The following is a 21,034-nucleotide window of genomic DNA, read 5'->3' on the forward strand; positions in this document are numbered from 1 at the left end:
CTGGGATATTACTCCTCCCCAACAGGAAGTGCAAGAGGATTCACCCAGCAGAGCTGCATATAGCTCCTCCCCTCTACGTCACTCCCAGTCATTCGACCAAGGACCAACGAGAAAGGAGAAGCCAAGGGTGAAGTGGTGACTGGAGTATAATTTAAAAAATATTTACCTGCCTTAAAAAACAGGGCGGGCCGTGGACTGATCACACTACAGAAGAAAGGAATTTATCAGGTAAGCATAAATTATGTTTTCTTCTGTTAAGTGTGATCAGTCCACGGGTCATCATTACTTCTGGGATACCAATACCAAAGCAAAAGTACACGGATGACGGGAGGGATAGGCAGGCTCTTTATACAGAAGGAACCACTGCCTGAAGAACCTGTCTCCCAAAAATAGCCTCCGAGGAAGCAAAAGTGTCAAATTTGTAAAATTTGGAAAAAGTATGAAGCGAAGACCAAGTTGCAGCCTTGCAAATCTGTTCAACAGAGGCCTCATTCTTAAAGGCCCAAGTGGAAGCCACAGCTCTAGTAGAATGAGCTGTAATTCTTTCAGGAGGCTGCTGTCCAGCAGTCTCATAGGCTAAACGAATTATGCTACGAAGCCAGAAAGAAAGAGAGGTAGCAGAAGCCTTTTGACCTCTCCTCTGACCAGAGTAAACGACAAACAGGGAAGACGTTTGTCGAAATTCCTTAGTTGCCTGTAAATAAAACTTTAGGGCACGAACTACATCCAGATTGTGCAGAAGACGTTCCTTCTTCGAAGAAGGATTTGGACACAAAGAAGGAACAATCATCTCTTGATTGATATTCCTGTTAGTGACTACCTTAGGTAAGAACCCAGGTTTAGTACGCAGAACTACCTTATCCGAATGAAAAATCAAATAAGGAGAATCACAATGTAGGGCTGATAACTCAGAGACTCTTCGAGCCGAGGAAATAGCCATTAAAAATAAAACTTTCCAAGATAACAACTTTATATCAATGGAATGAAGGGGTTCAAACGGAACGCCTTGTAAAACGTTAAGAACAAGGTTTAAACTCCATGGTGGAGCAACAGTTTTAAACACAGGCTTAATCCTGGCCAAAGCCTGACAAAAAGCCTGAACGTCTGGAACTTCTGACAGACGTTTGTGCAACAGAATGGACAGAGCTGAGATCTGTCCCTTTAATGAACTAGCAGATAAACCCTTTTCTAAACCTTCTTGTAGAAAAGACAATATCCTAGGAATCCTAACCTTACTCCAAGAGTAACCTTTGGATTCGCACCAATATAGGTATTTACGCCATATCTTATGGTAAATCCTTCTGGTAACAGGCTTCCTAGCCTGTATTAGGGTATCAATAACTGACTCAGAAAAACCACGTTTTGATAAAATCAAGCGTTCAATTTCCAAGCAGTCAGCTTCAGAGAAGTTAGATTTTGATGTTTGAAAGGACCCTGTATCAGAAGGTCCTGTTTCAGAGGTAGAGACCAAGGTGGACAGGATGACATGTCCACCAGGTCTGCATACCAAGTCCTGCGTGGCCATGCAGGTGCTATTAGAATAACTGATGCTCTCTCCTGTTTGATTCTGGCAATCAATCAAGGAAGCATCGGGAAGGGTGGAAACACGTAAGCCATCCCGAAGTCCCAAGGTGCTGTCAGGGCATCTATCAGGACTGCTCCTGGATCCCTGGATCTGGACCCGTAACGAGGAAGCTTGGCGTTCTGTCGAGACGCCATAAGATCTATCTCTGGTTTGCCCCACTGATGAAGTATTTGGGCAAAGACCTCCGGATGAAGTTCCCACTCCCCCGGATGAAAAGACTGACGACTTAAGAAATCCGCTTCCCAGTTCTCCACTCCCGGGATGTGGATTGCTGACAGGTGGCAAGAGTGAAACTCTGCCCAGCGAATTATCTTTGTTACTTCTTGTCCCTCCCTGATGGTTGATGTAAGCTACAGTCGTGATGTTGTCCGACTGAAACCTGATGAACCCCCGAGTTGTCAACTGGGGCCAAGCCAGGAGGGCATTGAGAACTGCTCTCAATTCCAGAATGTTTATTGGTAGGAGACTCTCCTCCTGACTCCATTGTCCCTGAGCCTTCAGAGAATTCCAGACGGCACCCCAACCTAGAAGGCTGGCGTCTGTTGTTACAATTGTCCAGTCTGGCCTGCTGAATGGCATCCCCCTGGACAGATGTGGCCGAGAAAGCCACCATAGAAGAGAATTTCTGGTCTCTTGATCCAGATTCAGAGAAGGGGACAAGTCTGAGTAATCCCCATTCCACTGACTTAGCATGCACAGTTGCAGTGGTCTGAGGTGTAAGCGTGCAAAGGGTACTATGTCCATTGCCGCTACCATCAAGCCGATTACTTCCATGCATTGAGCCACTGATGGTTGTTGAATGGAATGAAGGGTACGGCAAGCACTTTGAAGTCTTGTTAACCTGTCTTCTGTCAGGTAAATCTTCATTTCTACAGAATCTATAAGAGTCCCCAGAAAGGGAACTCTTGTGAGTGGAACGAGTGAACTTTTCTTTTCGTTCACCTTCCATCCATGTGACCTTAGAAATGCCAGTACTAACTCTGTATGAGACTTGGCGGTTTGAAAGCTTGAAGCTTGAATCAGAATGTCGTCTAAGTACGGAGCTACCGAGATTCCCCGCGGTCTTAGTACCGCCAGAAGAGCACCCAGAACCTTTGTGAAGATTCTTGGAGCTGTAGCCAATCCGAATGGAAGAGCTACAAACTGGTAATGCCTGTCTAGGAAGGCAAACCTTAGGTACCGGTAATGATCTTTGTGAATCGGTATGTGAAGGTAAGCATCCTTTAAATCCACAGTGGTCATGTACTGACCCTTTTGGATCATGGGTAAAATTGTCCGAATAGTCTCCATCTTGAACGATGGAACTCTTAGGAATTTGTTTAGGATCTTTAAGTCCAGGATTGGTCTGAAAGTTCCCTCTTTTTTGGGAACCACAAACAGATTTGAGTAAAACCCTTGTCCCTGTTCCGACCGTGGAACTGGATGGATTACTCCCATTAACAAGAGCTCTTGTACGCAGCGTAGAAACGCCTCTTTCTTTGTTTGGTTTGTTGACAACCTTGACAGATGAAATCTCTCTCTTGGAGGAGAGTATTTGAAGTCCAGAAGGTATCCCTGAGATATTATCTCTAGCGCCCAGGGATCCTGGACATCTCTTGCCCAAGCCTGGGCGAAGAGAGAAAGTCTGCCCCCCACTAGATCCGATCCCGGATCGGGGGCCCTCAATTCATGCTGTTTTAGGGGCAGCAGCAGGTTTCCTGGCCTGCTTGCCCTTGTTCCAAGACTGGTTAGGTCTCCAGCCTTGTCTGTAGCGAGCAACAGATCCTTCTTATTTTGGGGCAGAGGAAGTTGATGCTGCTCCTGCTTTGAAATTCCGAAAGGAACGAAAATTAGACTGTCTGGCCTTAGGTTTGGCCCTGTCTTGAGGCAGGGCGTGGCCTTTACCTCCTGTAATGTCAGCGATAATTTCTTTCAAACCAGGCCCAAATAAGGTCTGCCCTTTAAAAGGTATATTAAGTAATTTAGACTTAGAAGTAACATCAGCTGACCAGGATTTTAGCCACAGCGCTCTGCGTGCCTGAATGGCGAATCCTGAATTCTTAGCCGTAAGTTTAGTTAAATGTACTACGGCCTCCGAAATGAAAGAATTAGCTAGTTTAAGGACTCTAAGCCTGTCCGTAATGTCGTCCAGAGTAGCTGAACTAATGTTCTCTTCCAGAGACTCAATCCAGAATGCCGCTGCAGCCGTGACCGGCGCAATGCATGCAAGGGGTTGCAATATAAAACCTTGTTGAACAAACATTTTCTTAAGGTAACCCTCTAACTTTTTATCCATTGGATCTGAAAAGGCACAGCTATCCTCCACCGGGATAGTGGTACGCTTAGCTAAAGTAGAAACTGCTCCCTCCACCTTAGGGACCGTCTGCCATAAGTCCCGTGTGGTGGCGTCTATTGGAAACATTTTTCTAAATATCGGAGGGGGTGAGAACGGTACACCTGGTCTATCCCACTCTTTAGTAATAATTTCAGTTAGTCTTTTAGGTATAGGAAAAACGTCGGTACTCGTTGGTACCGCAAAATATTTATCCAACCTACACATTTTCTCTGGTATTGCAACTGTGTTACAATCATTCAGAGCCGCTAACACCTCCCCTAGTAATACACGGAGGTTCTCCAGCTTAAATTTAAAATTTGAAATATCTGAATCCAATCTGTTTGGATCAGAACCGTCAGCCGCAGACAGAAGCTCTCCGTCCTCATGTTCTGCAAGCTGTGACGCAGTATCTGACATGGCCCTAGTATTATCAGCGCACTCTGTTCTCACCCCAGAGTGATCACGCTTGCCTCTTAGTTCTGGTAATTTAGCCAAAACTTCAGTCATAACAGTAGCCATATCTTGTAATGTTATCTGTAATGGCCGCCCAGATGTACTGGGCGCCACAATATCGCGCACCTCCCGAGCGGGAGATGCAGGTACTGACACGTGAGGAGAGTTAGACGGCATAACTCTCCCCTCGCTGTTTGGTGAAATTTGTTCAATTTGTACAGATTGACTTTTATTTAAAGTAGCATCAATACAGTTAGTACATAAATTTCTATTGGGCTCCACTTTGGCATTGGAACAAATAACACAGGTATCTTCCTCTGAATCAGACATGTTTAACACACTAGCAAATAAACTTGCAACTTGGAATACAGTTCTAGTAAAATATTATGAAAACGTACTGTGCCTATAAGAAGCACAGAAGATTTATGACAGTTGAAAATTAATAAACTGAAACAGTTATAGCATCAATCCTTGTAAACAACACAACTTTAGCAAAGGTTTGTTCCCATTAGCAAAAGACAACTAACTCTGATAGCAGAAAAATTACAGAATAAACGTTTTTTATCACAGTCAACTACAATCTCACAGCTCTGCTGTGAGAATTACCTCCCTCAAAACAAGTTTTGAAGACCCCTGAGTTCTGTAGAGATGAACCGGATCATGCAGGAAATACAATGAGCTGCTGACTGAAATTTTTTGATGCGTAGCAAAAGCGCCAAAAAAACAGCCCCTCCCCCTCACACACAACAGTGAGAGAGATCAGAAACTGTCAGAAATTAGATCAAGCAACTGCCAAGTGGAAAAATAGTGCCCAAACATTTATACACTCAGTACCTCAGAAAATGAAAACGATTTTACCTTCCAGCAAAAACGTTTAACATAAATTAAGAGTTAATAAAAAGCCTGTTGCTAGTCCCTGCAAAATAGGCTAAAAAGTTTTATGTACACAGTGTAATTCCAGTGAAGTACCATTCCCCAGAATACTGAAGTGTAAAATATACATACATGACATTATATCGGTATGGCAGGATTTTCTCATCAATTCCATTGTCAGAAAATAAAAGCTGCTACATACCTCTTTGCAGATTAATCTGCCCGCTGTCCCCTGATCTGAAGTTTACCTCTCCTCAGATGGCCGAGAAACAGCAATATGATCTTAACTACTCCGGCTAAAATCATAGTAAAAACTCTGGTAGATTCTTCTTCAAACTCTGCCAGAGAGGTAATAACACACTCCGGTGCTATTATAAAATAACAAACTTTTGATTGAAGATATAAAACTAAGTATAATCACCATAGTCCTCTCACACATCCTATCTAGTCGTTGGGTGCAAGAGAATGACTGGGAGTGACGTAGAGGGGAGGAGCTATATGCAGCTCTGCTGGGTGAATCCTCTTGCACTTCCTGTTGGGGAGGAGTAATATCCCAGAAGTAATGATGACCCGTGGACTGATCACACTTAACAGAAGAAATAGCATTCATTTAGAAAGCGGAGGTCAAATTTCAACATTTTGCTGACACCTAGTTTCTATAAAACTTATGGGCACACCATGTTGAAACCCACATCTCTCATCTAAATTTTTATCAATAAGGTTTAAAAGTTACTTTAGCAGACCATTTTTTCAACTCTTGGTCTCTTATTGTCCTCAGCAGAAGAGAAAAGAAAACTTAGGCAGCAAGCATTACTCTATAGCAACAAAGTAACGTTATAGAAACTAAAATGTTACATTTATTACTTCAATAGTTAAACAAATAATATACATTTTAAAAATGACTGCTACAAAATCTAAGGCTAAGCTTTGTTGTGATTAAATCATTATAGGTACTGTTTAAAGGGACATAAAACACTAATTATATTTTATAAGATTAGTATTGAGTTTATTCTCTGCCCTGTTAAATTCTAGCTTTAACTGCATTCCAGTGCTGACATGTTTTGCGCATGCGCAGCAACTCTCCTTCAAATACCTGCAGTGTAACTTAAGTTCCAATATGGCAGCGCCCATGATTACAAGGTGCAAGAAATTTATTTAAAGGACCGGTAAATACAGTAGATTTGCATAATCATTAAACACACAATACCAAGACAATAAAATAGCACTTAGTCTGAGCTTCAAATGAGTAGTAGATTTTTTCTGACAAATTTCAAAAGTTATGTCTAGTTCCACTCCTCCTGTATCATGTGACAGCCATCAGCCAATCACAAATACATATAAGTATATTCTGTGAATTCTTGCACATGCTCAGTAGAAGCGGATGACTCAAAACGTGTAAATATAAAAAGACTGTGCACTGAATCATGAAAGTTTCATTTTAAAAAACCTTTGCACTCTGATTTGTTTAAGACGTAAGAAGCGTGGTAGAGGTTTCACGGAGGAGTGCTTTACACAGTGAGACATAACCAGGAAGATCGTTAAAGGGAACTGGACTGGTGATGTGATTGAAGATAAAAGTTACAGCAGTGCCCATACCAGGATTATCTTGTATTGCTCAAACAACCCTATATGTTGTGGTTAAACTTCTCTTACATTGCAATTTCGTCCTCTCTGGCGGGGAAATCTTGCCTCACTATCAGTGCTGTTTCACAAGAAGTGCAGGGACATGAATAAATATTATATATACAGGACATACACATACATTATATATATATATATATATATATATATATATATATATATATATATATATATATATATATATATATATATATATATATATAAATAAATATGGGTGTGTGTATAATGCACTACTGAGAACTAGCTGCTGATTGGCTTCTTCTCATTGGCTCATTAAGTGTTCAGCTAGCTCCCAGTAGTGCACCGTTGCTCTGGAGCCGATGTGTTTATCCCATTTGCAGGGGTTAACCGCTTCATGCCATTAGGACGTTCCATGCCGTCCTAACAGCCCTGGGATTTAACGTCAAAGGGCGGCATGGAACCTCCTACATTATAAAGGTGCCCTGCAGCCTCCCCCTTTTGAAGAACTCAAGATCGGACTGCGGGGTGTGTATAGCAAATTAGGCATTTCCCCATGATCCAATGCCGTCCTTGATATCACGTTATCGCATCAACGATTGCACGATTTAATTTTTTTGCAGCAAATGGTTTACATCAGAACTTTGTTCCGATGTTAAACACTTGTGTCGGGCATGAACTGGTTAAACACAGTTACTGTATATGTTGGCAATAGTGCAAAAATAAAATTGCTGTAGCATATTAGAACATTTTCTTTTTCAATTTTTATGTCCCTTTAAAAGCCAGGCATGCATAATACATATCTGCAAACGCACATCGCAATGCAAAACATTTCAACTGTCATTTAATTAGCAATATTTGCAGTCCAGGGACAAACCTTTTGAAAAGCCTGTGAGGTAGAATCTTATTCCCTCTGTGGAGGACAGATAAAATTAGCTCCTACTCTGACTGAGCAATTGCTGGGTATAATGTTGCAGGGTCATGTCTTGGGATTATGTAGGATGTAGTCCAACCTCTCTGTTTGCAGCGGCAAAAAAAAACAATTTCCATAACCGATCCTGAACTTCACACAGAAGCACATGACACATTTTTATATTGCAGTTGTATATCCCTTTAAAATGCCATGAATGTGAAATATTTACTATGGGATATATTTTCATACCTTTAGGGTCTTAATACGGTTCACAGAGCCAGATTTTCTGAAAAGTCCTTCAGTGCCAAGATGGTGACTAAGAAACTGGCAAATATCCACCACAAACCTGAGGGGAGAAATGCACAGAGCACGTTAACAATAAATGAACGGACCAACAATAGTAATGAAGGGCTATATTATATTTTTTATATATATATGTAAAAAATATCTTCAAGAAAAAGCACTGTCACCTAACCAGTCATTAAGCACCAAGGTGCAGCAAGTAGTTATAAGTATCCAAGAAAAATTGCACTTACTGGGTTTAAAATAAACAGTATTTTACTTGCGTGACGTTTCGGGGTATTCACCCCTTCCTCAGAGATAGATAAGCTAGGTAAGCTAGATAAGATAGATACACACACACATATATATATATATATATATATATATACACACACACACACACATACATATATACATGCATATATACATACATACACACACACAAATATATATATATATATATATATATATATATATATATTGTAACAAGAACCTTTGGCTACCACTGTCTTCTAGGGTTTAAATGCAATAGAGGAAAATCCAGTTAAAGTTTTCAAAACTTTATTTTTTTCCCAAAATAGCAAGGTGACTTTAACAGCAGCATACAGTTTGTTCACAGGTAAGGCAAAAGGGACAGATTCAGTCTCTGCACAAGCTTCTAAAACAGCAAATCTCTGTCTGCATTGTCTGCAGCAATACAAATGCCCTTTACAGAATGTAACAGCAAACAGAAATCCAGCAAAACGTTTAGTACATCATATCAGGCCTCCTGCCTGGCTGTAATCTACTTAGCTAGAGAAATGCTTCCCTTTTAAACCCTAGGAGCAGTAATCATGAGCCACATCTGAGTTTAATTGTCTTTAACAGCTGTAAGGTATTCACAACTAAAAAACACAAATAACTTCCCTGGGGTTCCTTAGCAAAATGGTACAGTGAAATGTATTAAACTTGGTCTAATATATACTCCCTCTATCACCAAACCAGACTTTCTGTCACACTTCCTCCCCCCCAGCTCACACTTGGTGGAGTGAGCAACCATAGACATTAAAGAGTGTACCCTTGAAAGACCATCAGCATTGCCCTGCAAAAGACCTGCTCTGCGCTCAACAAAGAAATGAAAAGGCTGCAGACTAAGAAACAATCTAGTCACTCTTGCATTTCTCTCCTTATTCCGACTCATCCATTTGAGAGGAGCATGATCTGTAATTAACCTGAATTTCCTCCCTAACAAATAGTACCGAAGAGACTCCAAAGCCCACTTAATAGCTAAACATTTTTTTCCAACAATAGAGTAATTTTTCTCTTGTTGGTTTAATTTTCTACTAAGAAATAATACAGGATGCTCCTCCCCTTGGTACACTTGGGAAAGAACAGCCCCCACACCAACATCAGAAGCATCAGTCTGCACTATAAAATCTTTACAAAAATCAGGAGTTACCAAAACTGGATAGGCACACAGGGTATCTTTCAAATGCGTAAAAGCCTTGTCTGCTTCTGTAGACCATTTAAGCATCACTGGTGATTTTGCCTTTGTAAGATCAGTTAAAGGAGCAGCTATTGTAGCAAAATCTGGAATAAACCTTCTATAATATCCAGTCAAACCCAAAAAAGCTCTAACTTGTTTCTTAGTTAGGGGCTGGGGCCAGTTTTGTATGGCTTCTATTTTAGTTGTCTGCGGCTTAACTAATCCTCTCCCAATTGTATATCCCAAGTACTTCGCTTCCTCTAAACCTATGGTACATTTTAAAGGATTCACAGTTAAGCCAGCAGAGAAAATGGAGTCAAGAACTGCCTGAACTTTTGGGAGATGCGATTCCCAATCTGTACTATAAATGGATTACATCATCAAAATACGCTGCAGCATAAAGAACATGGGGCTTTAGAATTCTATACATCATTCTCTGAAATGTTGCAGGAGCACCATGTAACCCAAAAAAGCAAACCTGTATACTGAAACAACACATCTGGAGTTGAAAAAGCAGTTTTCTCCTTTGCCTGATCAGTGACAGGTACCTGCCAATAGCCTTTTGTTAAATCAATTGTTGTTAAATAACATGCTTTTCCTAGTTTTTCTATTAACTCATCAACCCTAGGCATTGAGTAGGTATTAAATTTTGAAATCCAATTTAATTTACGATAATTGTTACAAAATCGTATAGTACCGTCTGATTTAGGAACACAATTTGACTGCTCCAATCACTGTATAATTCTTCAATCACCCCAAGTTTAAAAAAAATTTCCACCTCCAATTTAATAGCCTCCCTACGGGCTTCAGGAACTCTATAGGGTTAAAGGGAAACTTTTTTCCCTGGTTCTGTAACTATGTCATGTTTAATTACGTTAGTTCTCCCTGGCATCATGAAAAAAAACCTATCTGTTCCTTATAATAAAGTCCTTGACCTCTTGCTTTTGATGCACAGATAGGGTTTCAGAAACATTTACCTCTGGCTCAGTAACAGGTATCTCTGTTGTATTTACCGCACACAAAACCTTCCTATCCTTCCAGGGCTTCAGTAAATGAATGTGATATATCTGCTCAGGTTTTCTTCTCCCTGGCTGACTCACCTTATAGTTTACATCACTCACCTTTTCAATGACCTCATATGGGCCATACCAAGTAGCCAAAAATTTATTTTCTACTGTAGGGACTAAAACTAGTACCCTGTCAGCAGGCTGAAACACTCTAACCCTAGAATTATAACTGTGTTTTTGTGCTTCTTGGGCATTTCCCATATGTTCCCTAACTATGGGCATGACAGTCTCCATTTGATCCTGCATTTGAGATACATGCTCAATAACACTTCTATAGGGTGTAGTTTCCTGTTCCCATGTCTCTTTAACAATATCAAGTAACCCACGTGGATGTCGACCATACAAAAGTTCAAAAGGTGAAAACCCTGTTGAGGCCTGAGGAACTTCCCTGATAGAAAACATTAAATAAGGCAATAAAAGGTCCCAATTTTTTCCATCCACATCAATTGCCTTCCGTAACATACTCTTTAGGGTCTTATTGAACCTCTCTACCAGCCCATCAGCTTGAGGGTGATATATTGAAGTTTTCAGATGCTTAAAGGGACAGTAAACACCATAATTTTTGTTGTTTAAAAAGGTAGATAATCCCTTTAATACCCATTCCCCAATTTTGCATAACCAACACAGTTATAATAATACAGATTTTACCTCTGTGATTACCTTGTATCTATGGCTCTGCAAACTTCCTCCTTATTTCAGTTCTTTTGACAGACTTGCATTTTTAGCCAATCAGTGCTTGCTCTTAGGAGCTTCACGTGCCTGAGCTCAATGTTATCTATATGAAACACATGAACTAACGCCCTCTAGTGGTGAAAAACTGTCAAAATGCATTCAGATTGGAGGTGACCTTCAAGGTCTAATAAATTAGCAGATATACCTCCTAGATTTAGCTTTCAACTAAGAATACCAAGAGAACAAAGCACAATTAGTAATAAAAGTAAATTGGAAAGCCCTTTAAAATTACATGCCCTATTTAAATCATGAAAGGTTTTTTTTTTTTTTACTTGACTGTCCCTTTAATATGGTGCAGTTTACACAATTCTTTTGTAACCTTAGACATAAAAGGAGTCCCTTGATCTGTCAACATTTCATTGGGTATACCCACTCTACTAAACATAAGCATAAGTTCCTTTGCTATAAATTTTGCAGAACTATTACGTAGGGGTACTGCCTCAGGATAGCGAGTTGCATAATCCAGTACAACCCGTATATACTGGTGTCTTCTGGCTGACTTCACCAGTGGACCTATCAAGTCCATGGCAATTCTTTCGAATGGCACATCAATGATTGGTAAAGGCACTAATGGGCTACAAAAATCCTTAGTGGGAGCAGTTAGCTGGCACTTGGGACATGAAGAGCAATAAATTATTAACAGCCTTAAACACACCTGGCCAGTAAAACCTTCTAAGGACCCTTTCTTTAGTCTCATCAATTCCCAGGTGCCCCCCTAGTATGTGACTATGTGCAAGATTTAACACTGTATTATGGAAAACTTGAGGTACCAAAAACTGTTTAACAATATCTGTGCCCTTTTTGTATATTCTCTGTATAGCAGGTTATTATTTACTTCAAAGTGAGGATAAGGTAATGGATTTTCTGGCTGTGAAATAACACCATTTACAACCCAGATATAATTTCTTGCTTCAGTCAATGTGGGATCTTCTCATAGGGCACTTTTAAAATTACCACAATTAACCTCCAAATCTAATAAATCATCATTGCTTTATGTACTAACACCTGGCTCATTATTCTGGAGAGTCTGGTCTCCTATCAATACAGGCATAGGACAATAAGTTTTACCTTTACTGTTTTCGTCAAAATCAATTTCAGAAAAAGGAAACACAAAATCCTCAATTGTTTCATTCCCTTTGGACTCCTTAGCTTAATTTACTATTAAAGCCCACAATTCAAAAAACTTAAGAAAATCTCTTCCTGTCACCACCTCATGAGCTAATTTGGGTACTACACCTACCCGATGTGTTAAAGAACCACATTGTGTTTCGAAATTTACATCAGCTGTACCATATTCACGTTTATCACCATGAACACAAAGAATACCCATTTTATGCATATGATCTATAGTCACATAAAGTACTATACATTTTGCCACTAATGTAACCATACTACCTGAATCAAGTAATGCTTTACACATTCTATCATTTACAGTCACCAAACACATGTGAAAGACATCACTATTATCAGGATGTATACAGTTAGACAGAAATGAGTGCGGCCCTGTATTATCACTTGTACTATAGTCCATTATATCATCTTTAAGGGCACAGTCTCTGGCAACATGACCAACCTCATTACACTTAAAACATTTAATACTACAATTAGATTTCCTTCCAGGTTGGTTATATTTAAATGTTCCTCTATCTCCCAGAGGAGTGTCCCTTGTATCTTGTAAAAATAACTGCTGGTCTCTCACCCCCCTTCCCCCTTGAACAGTCTTACCAGTTCTTGGCAAATAGGAGAGGAGAGTAAATCTGCTGGAGTTAGATGCAAAACTTCTCCTGCCACAATATACCTTTCCACTAAAGCAATCAGTTGGTCTGCAGTTTGAGGGTCACCCTGACTGACCCATCGACGCAGGTAATCCTCGTTGAAAGTGATCCATCACCAATAACTCCACAATCTTATTAGTGGAGTTAACCTCTGGTTGCAGCCATTTCCTGGCAAGGTGAATGAGGTCAAACATCTGATCTTGCAGCTTTATCAGATGCATATCTCCAAGAGTGGAATCTTTGACCACGTACTGCAGAAGTCACTCCTAGGCATGTCAGGATCTCAGCCTTCAGCTTGTCATAGTTACTGGCTTGCTCCGGCTCTAGGTCAAAGTAGGCCTTTTGAGGTTCTCCACTTAAAAAAGGTGCAAGTATGCTCGCCCACTCATCTTCTGGCCATCCTTCTCTTTCCGCTGTTCTCTCAAAAGGCAAGAAGATACGCCTCAACATCGTCCGCTGCAGACATCTTTTGAATATAATGACTAGCTTGTATAACTTTAGAGCCTTGACAGCCACCAGCAGGATCAGAGCTCAGTCTCTCAGATATAGCTTGAATCTCTTGCCGCAACGTGCATGTGGCGTTCTGCTGTTCCTCACAAACCTTCCTGAATGTTTCTGCTTGAAATGTGACCATCTATTGTACCAGCACTTCAGTACTTTCTTTTTGTGTTTTTGCCATAATCATAGCATTCTCCGTCTGTGCCAACACCAGCTGCTGCAGAGCTGCACTGTTTTCAGCAGCTTTTCTATTGGCCTCCTGTTGCACAGCGGTAGACTGAATCAGTGCTTTAATAACTTCCTCCATGTTGCTTGCAAATTATAAAACCCAAAGACATAAAATTTGGCGGCCCGCTTTCTCCACCATATGTAACAAGAACCTTTGGCAACCACTGTCTTCTAGGGTTTAAATGCAATAGAGGACAATCCAGTTAAAGTTTTCAAAACTTTATTTTCTTCCAAAATAGCAAGGTGACTTTAACAGCAGCATACAGTTTGTTCACAGGTAAGGCAAAAGGAACAGATTCGGTCTCTGCACAAGCTTCTAAAACAGAAAATCTCTCTTGTCTGCAGCAATATAAATGCCCTTTACAGAATGTAACAGCAAACAGAAATCCAGCAAAAACGTTTAGTACATCATATTTTTCACAACACATCATATCAGGCCCCCTGCCTGGCTGTAATCTACTTAGCTAGATAAATGCTTCCCTTTTAAACCCTAGGAGCAGTAATCATGAGCCACACCTGAGTTTAATTGTCTTTAACAGCTGTAAGGTATTCACAACTAAAAAACACTAATCACTTCCCTGGGGTTTCTTAGGAAAATGGTAAAGTGAAATGTATTAAACTTGGTCTAATATATACTCCCTCTATCACCAAACCAGACTTTCTGTCACAATATATATTATATATATATATATATATATATATATATATATATATATATATATATATATATATATATATATATATATATATATATATATATATTTATATTACACAAATATATACATACATACACACACATCCTGTCAGGACAATTGTCCAGTATAATTCACCATTTTGATATTGTATATTAATCACATATGTCTGTGCTATATAATATAGGGTACAATTGATCATGTGTATTTACTTATATATTCAGGTACATATACACATATATATTATTTTCAGTATTAATATGTAGCTATTAGCTAGTGCTGCTTGTCAGTATATAATTTCTTACTGTGAAGTTTTTGTACTTTATCAAAATAATCCATGTTTTGTTACTATGATATTCAAGGTCCCCAGCATAGCTGCATGATTCCTATCATTACATTACTGGTATAAATATTCACAAATATCCCCATGTTTGTCATACATGGTTCCAGTAAGTCTCTTTTTCTGTAAACATTAGTGGGGTTCAACCTTGGTTAATGGTCAAATAGAGATACTGACTTGTTTTTCAGAATATATTTACAAAATACATATTTGTCTGTTATAGCTTAGTGACGAGTGCCATCTTCCGAGGGAAAAATATTCTAACTGCTACATCTTAAAAAAATGTTAATTAATCTGTAATTAGTGTTAGCCAATCAATTATGTGAACCTAACCTTATCAGTTGGGGTGGAGTTAAGCACTTTCCATAAAATACACACTCACCCACAAAAGGGGGGGGTACGGGGACACAAGCAGACGGCACAAGGGGCCACACTGTGCATGCATGATGACCACACCCTATCCAGAGGAGATGGGAGGCTAAGCTGACCAGATAGACGAGTCAGGATAATGGCAAGAGAGGGTCCAGGGGTAACCTAAGAGGGTCTTTGTACACTGAACCCAAGTGAAGGATCTCATCATGTTGATAAGTATGAAACAAACCCACATGAAACAGTTTTGTTAATATGGTTTATGCTCTTTACATTTATATGCAAAGTTTTATTATTGAATCAGGTGAGTTAATCAATTCTGGTTTGCCCTTTATAGTCAAATATTTTGTTACGTAATTCCTGTTAACCTGATCTTATCTGTCGACAATAACACTGGGTCAATCAGGAATCTGGTAATAATCTAATTTTCTTATGGTTTGCCAGAATTATTAGTTTACCTGATTCTTGCCAGCTATGCTGAGAATTTAAATAACAAACATTTCTGTTTCTCTATTATACACGCAAGCTACTGCAAGTAAAATAATTTAGTGATTTTTATTAGTTTTAACCTGATAATCATTAAATCATTGTAATGATGTTTGCTTATTGATTTGCTTTATTCAAATATTGCTTATTATTTCTAATAATTATTTTGATAAACTAAGTTTGCTTATTGATCTGGTCTCAGTTTAATTAATAGACAAATCAGAACTAAAAGGATTCAGGTTTTATATATATTATCCTTTGCAAATGATATAGTGTTATTAAATTGCACACATTGCCCCTGCAAAGTTAATAACCGCTATTATATATATATAATGAGTTACATTATCAGAATGAGATAGAGGTTCCATAATATTTATTGTCTAAACACATAATACACTTTGCAGGTACACTACTGAAATAATAATTGAAATAATAATAATAATAATAATAATAATAATAATAAGGATAATATTCACAACATAATATTTGGAGGTACAGCGGAGAGTTCAAAGGCTCTATTAATTATTAATTTTTGTTGTTGAAATAATTAGCATTTATCAGGTTTAAGTGTAAAGGTTACATTTTTAAGCAGTAAACAGTGTTTCTCCTTTAAGTAAAAAGTAAACTTTGAGCTTGCTTTACTATCCTTGAGAAGAATGATAACATTGTGAATGTTTTGGTTTTCTTTTTTATAAAAAAAAGTTCTCTCGTGTTTGGCTTTGTCACAGAGGGAAAGATTTGTACTTTACATTTCAAGCGGCAGTACTGGTGTTCTATGTTATAAAGGATGATAACTATAAATTGCTAACTGCAAAAAAACATAATTTATGTAAGAACTTACCTGATAAATTCATTTCTTTCATATTAGCAAGAGTCCATGAGCTAGTGACGTATGGGATATACATTCCTACCAGGAGGGGCAAAGTTTCCCAAACCTCAAAATGCCTATAAATACACCCCTCACCACACCCACAATTCAGTTTAACGAATAGCCAAGAAGTGGGGTGATAAAAAAAGTGTGAAAGCATATAAAAATAAGGAATTGGAATAATTGTGCTTTATACAAAATCAAAACCACCACAAAAAAAGGGCGGGCCTCATGGACTCTTGCTAATATGAAAGAAATGAATTTATCAGGTAAGTTCTTACATAAATTATGTTTTCTTTCATGTAATTAGCAAGAGTCCATGAGCTAGTGACGTATGGGATAATGATTACCCAAGATGTGGATCTTTCCACACAAGAGTCACTAGAGAGGGAGGGATAAAATAAAGACAGCCAATTCCTGCTGAAAATAATCCACACCCAAAATAAAGTTTAATGAAAAACATAAGCAGAAGATTCAAACTGAAACCGCTGCCTGAAGTACTTTTCTACCAAAAACTGCTTCAGAAGAAGAAAATACAACAAAATGGTAGAATTTAGTAAAAGTATGCAAAGAGGACCAAGTTGCTGCTTTGCAAATCTGATCAACCGAAGCTTCATTCCTAAATGCCCAGGAAGTAGAAACTGACCTAGTAGAATGAGCTGTAATCCTCTGAGGCGGAGTTTTACCCGACTCAACATAGGCAAGATGAATTAAAGATTTCAACCAAGATGCCAAAGAAATGGCAGAAGCTTTCTGGCCTTTTCTAGAACCGGGGAAAGGTAACAAATAGACTAGAAGTCTTTCGGAAAGACTTAGTAGCTTCAACATAATATTTCAAAGCTCTAACAACATCCAAAGAATGCAACGATTTCTCCTTAGAATTCTTAGGATTAGGACATAATGAAGGAACCACAATTTCTCTACTAATGTTGTTGGAATTCACAACTTTAGGTAAAAATTCAAAAAAAGTTCGCAACATCCGCCTTATCCTGATGAAAAATCAGAAAGGAGACTCACAAGAAAGAGCAGATAATTCAGAAACTCTTCTGGCAGAAGAGATTGCCAAAAGGAACAAAACTTTCCAAGAAAGTAATTTAATGTCCAATGAATGCATAGGTTCAAACGGAGGAGCTTGAAGAGCCCCTAGAACCAAATTCAACTCCAAGGAGGAGAAATTGACTTAATGACAGGTTTTATACGAACCAAAGCTTGTACAAAACAATGAATATCAGGAAGAACAGCAATCTTTCTGTGAAAAAGAACAGAAAGAGCAGAGATTTGTCCTTTCAAGGAACTTGCGGACAAACCCTTATCTAAACCATCCTGAAGAAACTAAAATTCTCTGTATTCTAAAAGAATGCCAAGAAAAATGATGAGAAAGACACCAAGAAATATAAGTCTTCCAGACTCTATAATATATCTCTCGAGATACAGATTTACGAGCCTGTAACATAGTATTAATCACAGAGTCAGAGAAACCTCTTTGACCAAGAATCAAGCGTTCAATCTCCATACCTTTAAATTTAAGGATTTTAGATCCTGATGGAAAAAAGGACCTTGTGACAGAAGGTCTGGTCTTAACGGAAGAGTCCACGGTTGGCAAGAGGCCATCCGGACAAGATCCGCATACCAAAACCTGTGAGGCCATGCCGGAGCTACCAGCAGAACAAACGAGCATTCCCTCAGAATCTTGGAGATTACTCTTGGAAGAAGAACTAGAGGCGGAAAGATATAGGCAGGATGATACTTCCAAGGAAGTGATAATGCATCCACTGCCTCCGCCTGAGGATCCCGGGATCTGGACAGATACCTGGGAAGTTTCTTGTTTAGATGAGACGCCATCAGATCTATTTCTGGAAGTTCCCACATTTGAACAATCTGAAGAAATACCTCTGGGTGAAGAGACCATTCGCCCGGATGCAACGTTTGGCGACTGAGATAATCCGCTTCCCAATTGTCTATACCTGGGATATGAACCGCAGAGATTAGACAGGAGCTGGATTCCGCCCAAACCAAAATTCGAGATACTTCTTTCATAGCCAGAGGACTGTGAGTCCCTCCTTGATGATTGATGTATGCCACAGTTTGTGACATTGTCTGTCTGAAAGCAAATGAACGATTCTCTCTTCAGAAGAGGCCAAAACTGAAGAGCTCTGAAAATTGCACAGAGTTCCAAAATATTGATCGGCAATCTCACCTCCTGAGATTCCCAAACTCCTTGTGCCGTCAGAGATCCCCACACAGCTCCCCAACCTGTGAGACTTGCATCTGTTGAAATTACAGTCCAGGTCGGAAGCACAAAAGAAGCCCCCTGAATTAAACGATGGTGATCTGTCCACCATGTTAGAGAGTGTTGAACAATCGGTTTTAAAGATATTAATTGAAATATCTTTGTGTAATCCTTGCACCATTGATTCAGCATACAAAGCTGAAGAGGTCGCATGTGAAAACGAGCAAAGGGGGATCGCGTCCGATGCAGCAGTCATAAGACCTAGAATTTCCATGCATAAGGCTACCGGAAGGGAATGATTGTGACTGAAGGTTTCTACAGCTGAAATCAGCTTTAGACGTCTCTTGTCTGTTAAAGACAGAGTCATGGACACTGAATCTATCTGGAAACCCAGAAAGGTTACCCTTGTCTGAGGAATCAATGAACTTTTTGGTAAATTGATCCTCCAACCATGATCTTGAAGAAACAACACAAGTCGATTTGTATGAGATTCTGCTAAATGTGAAGACTGAGCAAGTACCAAGATATCGTCCAAATAAGGAAATACCACAATACCCTGTTCTCTGATTACAGACAGAAGGGCACCGAGAACCTTTGTAAAAATTCTTGGAGCTGTAGCTAGGCCAAACGGCAGAGCCACAAACTGGTAATGCTTGTCCAGAAAAGAGAATCTCAGGAACTGATAATGATCTGGATGAATCGGAATATGCAGATATGCTAAAATAGCTAGAGACATAAACCTGACATCAACCCTGATAATATCAAAAATGGCATCACAGATAAAATTATTAGCATGCTGAAGAAGAATAATAATATCATGGAGAATCATGATCTGTTACTTGTTGCGCTAAAGTTTCCAACCAAAAAGTTGAAGCTGCAGCAACATCAGCCAATGATATAGCAGGTCTAAGAAGATTACCTGAACACAGATAAGCTTTTCTTAGAAAGGATTCAATTTTCCTATCTAAAGGATCCTTAAACGAAGTACCATCTGACGTAGGAATAGTAGTTACGTTTAGCAAGGGGTAGCAATAGCCCCATCAACTTTAGGGATCTTGTCCCAAAATTCTAATCGGTTCAGACGGCACAGGATATAATTGCTTAAAACGTTTAGAAGGAGTAAAAGAATTACCCATTTATCCCATTCTTTGGAAATTACTTCAGAAATAGCATTAGGAACAGGAAAAACTTCTGGAATAACCACAGGAGATTTAAATACCTTATCTAAACGTTTAGAATTAGTATCAAGAGGACCAGAATCCTCTATTTCTAAAGCAATTAGTACTTCTTTAAGTAAAGAATGAATAAATTCCATTTTAAATAAATATGAAGATTTATCAGCATCAATCTCTGAGACAGAATCCTCTGAACCAGAAGAGTCATCAGAATGATGATGTACATTTAAAATTCATCTGTAGGGAGAGAAGTTTTAAAAGATTTTTTACGTTTACTAGAAGGAGAAATAACAGACATAGCCTTCTTGATGGATTCAGAAACAAAATCTCTTATGTTATCAGGAACATTCTGCACCTTAGATGTTGAGGGAACTGCAACAGACAATGGTACTTTACTAAGGAAATATTATCTGCATTAACAAGTTTGTCATGACAATTAATACAAACACAGCCGGAGGAATAGCTACCAAAAGTTTACAGCAGATACACTTAGCTTTGGTAGATCCAGCACTAGACAGCGATTTTCCTGTAGTATCTTCTGACTCAGATGCAACGTGAGACATCTTGCAATATGTAAGAGAAAAAAACAACATATAAAGCAAAATTGATCAAATTCCTTAAATGACAGTTTCAGGGAATGGGAAAAAAATGCCAAGAACAAGCTTCTAGCAACCAGAAGCAATGAAAAAATGAGACTTAATAATGTGGAGACAAAAGTGACGCCATATTTTTTGGCGCCAAATAAGACGCCCACATTATTTGGCGCCTAAATGCTTTTGGCGCCAAAAATGACGCCACATCCGGAACGCCGACATCTTTGGCGCAAAATAAACGTCAAAAAATGACGCAACTTCCGGCGACACATATGACGCCGGAAAACGGAAAAGATTTTTTTTGCGCCAAAAAAGTCTGCGCCAAGAATGACGCAATAAAATGAAGCATTTTCAGCCCCCGCGAGCCCTAACAGCCCACAGGGAAAAAGAGTCAAATTTTTGAAGGTAAGAAAAAATGATTAATTCAAATGCATTATCCCAAATATGAAACTGACTGTCTGAAAAATAAGGAATGTTGAACATTCTGATTCAAGGCA

General features: G+C 39.0%; 1 pseudogene; it reads right to left on the reverse strand.

Moving 5' to 3' along the window:
• The window catches only part of LOC128636459 (rho GTPase-activating protein 11A-like), a 119,251-nt pseudogene that overhangs the window by 65,038 nt on the left and 33,179 nt on the right, over positions 1-21,034 (reverse strand).

Source organism: Bombina bombina, chromosome 7, assembly GCF_027579735.1.
Source record: "Bombina bombina isolate aBomBom1 chromosome 7, aBomBom1.pri, whole genome shotgun sequence".
NCBI lineage: Eukaryota > Metazoa > Chordata > Amphibia > Anura > Bombinatoridae > Bombina > Bombina bombina.